Below are 9022 nucleotides of genomic sequence, written 5' to 3' on the forward strand. Positions count from 1 at the left end.
AGTAGAGGGATGGCTAGGCCAGCGATGGGAGTACGGTGGGGCGGCGAGGCCTGCGCGGCAGCAGAGCCGGCCGCGGGGAGGAGGGAGCAGGCAGTCCCGCCGGCGCTTGTTTGAGCGGCTGGAGCAGGAAGAGCAAAGAGTGAAGAAGCACGACGGCCGTTGGATGGCCATCCAACAGTCACTGCTTGTGCGTCAACCTTTTTTTTAAGGAAAGCCTCAAATCTAAGGAAAATAGCATACAACCCATCTGCCATTATATCTAATAATTTACAGCCCATTTGCTAATTATTAAGGTTTTTTTGGAGCACATATTCTTTTTGTTAGCATTACAGCCCATATTGTGGCCACGGTTAAAAAATTATACAAAATTTTGCATATTTCGGTACGGTCCGAACTGTTTTTAATCCCAAAATTTCGACTCACATTCAAACTGATTTTAAAAATAAATGTATATCAATATAAAATCCAACAAATTCTCCACGCATAAAAATTAATGTAATTTAAAATCTTGAAATGAAAAAAAAGATATTTGAAACTAATTGCCGGTTTGATGTGTTTTAAAAATGTACAGCCCATTTCTCATTACTGATGGGCCATTTTCTCGGCCAGCCGAATGAAAGCTCTCCTCGTCTCGAAAGATTTGCAGCCCAACAGGCCTGACAAAGCGACTTACTTGGCAAATCACAAGAAATCTGGGCTGTGGCCGTGGACCCAGCTGTCAGCCTCTCCACGTACAGTACTCTTCCGATGGAAGTCGTTCCTTGACTACGTTGACCACGCCGCGTGGAGAGCACCACGGCGGTGGACGACGGCGAGGCCTGGGAAGGGGACGACGCGGAGCCGGGGAAGACGCGGCAGTGGAAGCCCGCGCGGAGAGGAGTACGAGGGTTCACTGGTTCGGCTGTGGTGTGAGGCTGCCGTCGCCGCAGGGCCTAGCCAGCGGTGGGAATAGTAGGGGCGGTGAGGCCTCCGCGGCAGCACAGCCGTCCACGGGAGGCAGGAGCATGCGGCACGACCGGCGCTGCTTTGGGCGGCTGGAGCAAGAAGACCAGAGGTTGAAGAAGCACTACGGCCGTTGGATGGACATCGTACGGTCACTGGAGCTAGAATCGTTCATATTGACTAAAGTTCAACTTAGTAGGCCCACAAGTCAGCCTCCCACCATGGTGGGTCCCAGCTAGCAGGGGGAGTATTCATTTTTTTTTGTGCGTAATAAGGAGGCACTTCCTTGCGTGCGAAGATATAGCTGGTGGGTCCGAGCTGTCAGCGGCGGTAACGTTTTTTCGTGAAATACAGAGGCCCTTTCGGTGGGTCCCTGATGTCAGGTGGAGGAATCATTATTTTGCGCGTAATAAGGAGGCATTTCCTTGCGTGCGGCCGTGGACCCATCTGTCGGCCTCTCCACATACAATCCACTTCAGATGCATGTCGGTCATTGACCACGTTAACCAGGCCGCGCCGAGAGCACCAGGGCGGTGGACGACGGCGAGGCCTACGAAGGGAACGACACGGAGGCAGGGAAGACTCGGCAGTTGTTTCCACGTGGAGGGGAGTACGACTGTACGAGGGTTTACTGGTTCGTCTGTCGTCGCCGGAGAATAACAGCTGGTGTGAGTGAGTAGAGGGATGGCTAGGCTAGTGATGGGAGTACGGTGGGGCGGTGAGGCCTGCGCGACAGCAGAGCCGGCCGCGGCGAGGAGGGAGCAGGCAGTCCCGCCGGCGCTTGTTTGAGCGGCTGGAGCAGGAAGAGCAGAAATTGAAGAAGCACGAGGGGCGTTGGATGGCCATCCAACAGTCACTCCTTGTGCGTCAACCTTTTTTTTAGGAAAGCCTCAAATCTGTGGAAAACAGCATACAGCCCATCTGCCATTATTTCTAATAATTTACAGCCCATTTGCTAATTATTAAGGTTTTTTTGGAGCCCATATTCTTTTTGTTAGCATTACAGCCCATATTGTGGCCACGGTTAAAAAATTATACGAAATTTTGCATATTTCGGTGCGGTCCGAACTGTTTTTAATCCCGAAATTTCGACTCACATTCATACTGATTTTAAAAATAAATGTATATCAATATAAAATCCAACAAATTCTCCACGCATAAAAATTAATGTAATTTAAAATCTCGAAATGAAAAAAAGATATTTGAAACTAATTGCCGGTTTGATGTGTTTTAAAAATGTACAGCCCATTTCTCATTACTGATGGGCCATTTTCTCGGCCAGCCGAATGAAAGCTCTCCTCGTCTTGAAAGATTTGCAGCCCAACAGGCCTGACAAAGCGACTTACTTGGCAAATCACAAAAAAACTGGGCTGTGGCCATGGACCCAGCTGTCAGCCTCTCCACATACAGTACTCTTCCGATGGAAGTCGTTCCTTGACCACGTTGACCATGCTACGCGGAGAGCACCACGGCGGTGGACGACGGTGAGGCCTAGGAAGGGGACGACGCGGAGCCGGGGAAGACGCGACAGTGGAAGCCCGCGCGGAGAGGAGTACGAGGGTTCACTGGTTCGGCTGCGGTGTGAGGCTGCCGTCGCCGCAGGGCCTGGCCAGCGGTGGGAATAGTAGGGGCGGTGAGGCCTCCGTGGCAGCACAGCCGGCCACGGGAGGCAGGAGCATGCGGCACGACCGGCGCTGCTTTGTGCGGCTGAAGCAAGAAGACCAGAGGTTGAAGAAGCACTACGGCCATTGGATGGACATCGTACGGTCACTGGAGCTAGAATTGTTCATATTGACTAAAGTTGACAAAGGCCCCTGTCCCAGTCAACTTAGTATGCCCACAAGTCAGCCTCCCACCATGGTGGGTCCCAGCTAGCAGGGGGTGTATTCTTTTTTTTGCGTAATAAGGAGGCACTTCCTTGCATGCGAAGATATAGCTGGTGGGTCCGAGCTGTCAGCGGCGGTAACGTTTTTTCGCGAAATACAGAGGCCCTTTCGGTGGGTCCCTGATGTCAGGTGGAGGGATCATTATTTTGCGCGTAATAAGGAGGCATTTCCTTGCGTGCGGCCGTGGACCCAGCTGTCGGCCTCTCCACGAACAGTCCACTTCAGATGCATGTCGGTCGTTGACCACGTTGACCAGGCCGCGCCGAGAGCAGCAGGGCGGTGGATGACGGTGAGGCCTAGGAAGGGAATGACACGGAGGCAGGGAAGACTCGGCAGTTGTTTCCCACGCGGAGGGAAGTACGACTGTACAAGGGTTTACTGGTTCGTCTGCCGTCACCGGAGAATAACAGCAGGTGTGGGTGAGTAGAGGGATGGCTAGGCCAGCGATGGGAGTACGGTGGGGCGGTGAGGCCTGCACGGCAGCAGAGCTGGCCGCGGGGAGGAGGGAGCAGGCCTAGACGGGGCAGCCCAAAACCACGTCCAACACTTGCCAAAACTTCGTCCCTCGTTTTCTCTGTGTTTCGCACACTCGACATTGTGTGGGCATTTTGACTATGCATCATATGAAGATGTGCTATGCATGAATGTTGATCATCATGATGTTAACTGGCTGGTAGTTCCATTTTTGACCATGAATAAAACTTCCAACATGATGTTAACCCTGTTTGAAAAGGCCGTGTTAATATAAATGCTCTGCCTCTGAAAGTTGCAGTTTCTTATTTGAAACTGAACTTGCAGTTTCTTATCTGAAACTGAAACTTGCAGTTTCTTCTCTGAGAATCACATTGTCTGCACTTTTATACTCCTATGAAACTACATTTTTTAAGTGCTAAAAATAGATCTCTAGAATTCATAAAATACTTCATATGCTCAATACTGCAAATCTGAAATTCAAAAGACATTCATATCTGAAAGTACTCTCAAAATACACAACACAAAACACAATTCACAACCTGCAAATACTGACAACCCTAAGCTCCTCCTGACAATTCACAACCTGCCCGGCTATTGGGCTGGGGGGCAGCCCCCTCCTATTCCTCGGTGGCAGACAGCCGCCCCGTGAGACAATGTGAACGGCGAGGGAGACGATGGCGGGGAAGCGTCGTCGGGCCAACTGCTTTTCTCCTCTTGCAGCTGGGTTCGGTCGATGAAGACTCCACCGGCTCGCTTTGGCAGGACACCCTCACAAACGGCACCCTGTAGATGCTCGATCCTTCAATCTCTGGTGGATGCTCCATCTGGGATCGATACTCCCACCACCGCTCCCTCACGATCAGATTCGGTGAATCTGTCTGCTCCATGGCCCAGAGGAGCAGCTCTATGTACTCTGGCGCGACTCCCTCCGGGAGTATCGCCGCCTTTTCGCTCTGTTGCAGATAGTTGGCCATGGATGTCGTCGTCGCCGCTAGTTGGTCCTTGTTGTCAAACCAAGACTGTATCTCCAACATCCTAGCTAGCTTCACAGGGTCGCCGTCTGCGATCCTCACGTATCGGTTGTACTCCTCCATCGATCTACTTCTCCAAAGCACCTTCACTCGCCGGCGGTGGTTTTTGAATGGAAGAGGAGAGGAGCAGTGCTGGTTTTGGATTAGAACGGGAGAGGAGCGACGCTGGTTTTGGACTGGAACAGGAGAGGAGGGGCGGTGGTTTTGAAATGGAAGAGGAGAGGAGCGGCGCTGCATTTAGATTGGAACAGGAGAGGAGCGGCGGTGGTTTAAGAGGAGAAGAGCGGAAGAGTGGCGCTGGTCCTGGAAGTATTTTTTTGTTGTTTTGTGTATTTTGGGTCAAAGTTTGACCACGTACTGTATTTGACAAGCAAAATGTGAATGCATGTCACCAAAAATTGTATCGTTTGGTTCGTATCTGAATGTACTTTCAAATTATATTATTTTTACAACGTATAACATATATTTTATGTGCAAAAATCATGGTCAATTATGACCCAGAATAAAAGGGAGACTAGTTAATGTGGGGTCGCTTTCTTAATTGAAGGGTAAATTGATTTTGATTTTGATCCAGTCATAGCGCGCCGGCCCTCTCGTCCAATCCTAAATCGCTGTCGCACGCTCCTCTCCCTCCTCTCCATTGCAAAACCACCTCCTCTCCTCTCCATCATCTCCATTCCAAAACCACCGTCTCACCTCTCCCTCTTCTGATCTTCTCCATTGCAAAACCACCTCCTCTCCTCTCCATCATCTCCATTCCAAAACCACCGTCTCGCCTCTCCCTCTTCTGATCTTCTCCATTGCAAAACCACCTCCTCTCCTCTCCATCATCTCCATTCCAAAACCACCGTCTCGCCTCTCCCTCTTCTGATCTTCTCCATTGCAAAACCACCTCCTCTCCTCTCCATCATCTCCATTCCAAAACCATCGTCTCGCCTCTCCCTCTTCTCTATTGCAAGACCACCATCTCTCCTCCCATATTCCAAAGCTAGCACCGGACCACTCAGAAGGACATCTATGGAGAGGATGCAGCAGCGATCAGGCAGATCGCCGGCGGCGACCAGGCAAAGTTAGCCAGGTTGAAGGAGATCCTTAGTTGGTTTGACAATGAGTGGGAGATTTCGAGGACGGGGCGGGCCATGTGGCAATGTATGCGAAAGAGCGAGACGGCGGCGATGAGGGCGGCGATGTACATGTACTCCTCGGCGGCAGTCACGCCGCAGTCCTCCGAGTTCATCGAGTATCTCCTCTGGGCGATGGAGCAGACAGATTCGCCCGAGGCGACAGTCAGGCTGAGGTGGTGGGCGTACAGGTCGAAGGTCGAGCACCCAGAGGATAACGAATTGATCGAGTATGGTGTGTCGTTCGTGAGGGTGCAGAGCCAGCCGGAGCCACAGGAGTATTCGTTCTCCCACCGCAAGAGGAGGCCGGATGGCGCGACGTCGCTTCCCCGCTGTTCTCCATGGTTCCCTTGACGCTCGCCTCGTTTCAACGGCGGCGGTAGGGTTTAAGGTAAGCTTCGCACTAACCTAATCTTCCACCTGCTCATGCTTACAATCAGTGTGACAGCTAATGAAAATCATGCTTACAATCAGTCTCCAAGTACTACGCCAATCACCCTAAAATAGCTTTGGACCTTTGGGTCAAAGTTGTGACACAGTGTACAAATAAAGAAAAATAGATTGGTGCTTCTTTCAGAAAAGAGTACTCCCTAGAAAACTGCCAATATAAGCTACTAGTATTTGGTTAGATGATTTGCTGCCGAGAAAGATCCGTCCACAGAGAGCGCCACACATCCCACTGGTGGTGGTGGATGCCAATGCATGCATGCAGCATGGTTGGTGTCGGTAATTTTTACTTGGCACACCTCGCACTCTGCATATATGCCGGTTCCATACGTACATTTGTGCAGTTCCACCAAAATGCAGTTGAATAACCCTGTTTGCACAGATAATGAAAAAGCGTGATTACATTATAGTGGCACTAGTTGATGAAACACACAAAATAAATAGAAGAAAATATTGCGATAGTATCATAGTATGCCATGCTGCGAGGGCGAGATGGGCCCTGCGACGCCTCATACGGTACGCCTCATACTGGACATCGTCCCAAGTCTCCCAGATACACCTTCTGCCAGTGATGAACATCAGTGTACAGCGGTAGTACAAGGAGGCGCCTTGAGACATTCAAATCTCTATTTTTGTACATATAAACTAAAATTAAGCACCCCAGTTTGCAGAAACGCTTAAACATTAACAATGGGACTAGTTGATGAAACATACATTAACAAAGAGAAGCACTTTCTTTATCTACATTGGAAATGAAATGATAGAGATGACACTCGCTCTAATTTAACTGTATTATTACTTCATTTTATCAGTGACACTAGGGTCGAGCAGGTGGCAAACGAGGTGTACCGTGCGTCGCAAGGATGGAGGCCGGGGGTGCTTAGACTGGGATGCTGAAGCTGGATCTTTCAGTCACCAACATGGATGATTCAATTCATGGGACCTTTTGGTGCAGTTCACCTAAAATGAAGCAATGTCCCGTGAGCTAGCAGCTTCTCCTTCAAAAAAATTTAAGAAAAGGGCTCCAGCCCCGGTTCCATTTCCATCAGAAAACAAAACCCATAGAGCTTCTTCATCATTAGTTGCAATAAAATTGAGCAACATCAAGGTTGGTTGTGAAGCCCCTGGAATGCTCAACTATAATTTGGATATCATTTGTGCAGTTCAACTAAGATCGAGCGTGAAATGTATATCTCTGTTTGCACAAAAAAGGTGGAAAGGAGGGTGACTAACATGTGATGAAACATGCATCAAATGAAAAGAAGCATGTTCCTTATCTGAATGGCAATCCTACAAGGACAGTAGCAATTTCTAAAGCACTGGCTTTGCTAGATATTAGTGTGGGCATTAGGATTAACTATGAAAACCGTTAAATACGACATTACTTTGGGCACGGGAGAGTAGGCGGACCAGGACAGTTGCATTTCTAACGAAAAGAACCAACTTATCTTAATGGGAAATTTTAGCAGGACATGTAAAGAAGTGCCATTGATTCATATTACTGGAGGCATTACATTGAAAACAACATTGGTTTAACGTGTCCTTACTTTTAACAGTGCGAATGCTAAATTTTACCAGTGGCATTACATAAGAGTGGCTCGGGGCAACAAACATCAGAACAGGATATCTGGGTTGGTCCCATTTTTGTTCGGTATAGCCACCTTATACTGTGTGAGGCTAGCAAATCTAGTGCTGGACTTACTCTGTTGACTTGTCCCCCAGTCCCCACTTTCTTTCCTTTTTCAACCAATAGATCGGGTTTATATTGAGTTTGTACTGCGTTTCCCTTTATTTCCCTATTAGACCTAGAGACCAGTTGGATAGCCAGTCTCTGCTACTTTTCGCCCCCATTATTTCCTCTTTCGACCAAGTCCTAGATTCAGGTAACAAATCCTCCCCCACCCCCACCCCCTTTCTTCCTTGTTTGAACCAAGTAGTACTAGATTAGAGTGCATGAACTAGTTTTACCTCTTAAACGTAAAAAAATTAGGTGGTTTTCGAACAGTCGATCGATTCTATCTACGAGGGGGCCTGAGAAATAGTAAAAGATACAAATGCAGCGACGTCAGGAGCTCGGGAAGTAGAGCAAGGCCGGTTTCGAAGGAAGTTATACCTGATGGTCGCCAGGATGTCGCTAGGTGGGCGGCGGGAGGCCGGATCTGCCCACACTACGGCATCGAGGAAGAAGGGGTCGGAGGCCCTCCCTCGCCAGCGGTGCTTGGGAGAGAACGGCAAGGCAGGCTGATCGGGACGCGCCCAGCGGTGAGTAAGAGCCGTCGCCGAGGACGGCTGCGTGAATGTTGCACCTTCTCACCTTCCCCGGCGGAGAGGATCCGGCTGGATCTGTGACCAGCGGTGAGCAGAGAGAGAGAGTGTGTGGCCACCGCTGTCGTGTTTAGATCTGGAGAGGCCGAGACAGTGTGAAGAGAGCCACACTAGCAAGCAAGCGCGGAGGCTCCTGCCTATATAGTGGAGTGGTACTAGTTTTCTTTTGTCTACTGGAGCCGGCTTGACCTCATCAATGACTGTCGAGAAGTCTTCATGCACGTGGCCCGGAGGCGCAGTTGTCGTCATTTTGATCTGAAGCGCCAGATTATAACATATAACACGAAAAAATGCCACATGACAAGAAATCATAACCTCACTGCCCAAAGGAGACAACATGAATCCCGACGGACAAACTAGACGAGGAACAAAGCTCAAAGTAAAGATAAACTCGTAGAAAAGGGGTCCGTCGATAGATGTCCTAATTAACATAGCCGGCTTGACCTAGATGGCAGCCGAGTAGTCACTGTTCGTGCATGTGCCCCCAATGACTAGCCCAACTCAGTTGTCGCTGTTTAACCCTCGCAGTGATCCGAAGCACATGACACCTAATTTTGCGAGATGACAAGAAACCTTTTTTTAGATTTCTCACCACAACTACAGCCATGTACAACACAGCCTGCACGATATGTAGACGATAGCCAATCCAGGCATGTCTGCTGGAGTCTGGTCACATGCATGGACGAACTGATCTTCCGTGTCTTGCAGGGATCGTCCAGGCACCAACGTAGTACAACACTTCTCTAGTACTATCGCTCGTCTCCCTCTTCTATTAAGTCACCCGACTTGCGGGGCC

The sequence above is a fragment of the Triticum aestivum genome, chromosome 2D, assembly GCF_018294505.1.
Source record: "Triticum aestivum cultivar Chinese Spring chromosome 2D, IWGSC CS RefSeq v2.1, whole genome shotgun sequence".
Classification (NCBI taxonomy): Eukaryota; Viridiplantae; Streptophyta; class Magnoliopsida; order Poales; family Poaceae; genus Triticum; species Triticum aestivum.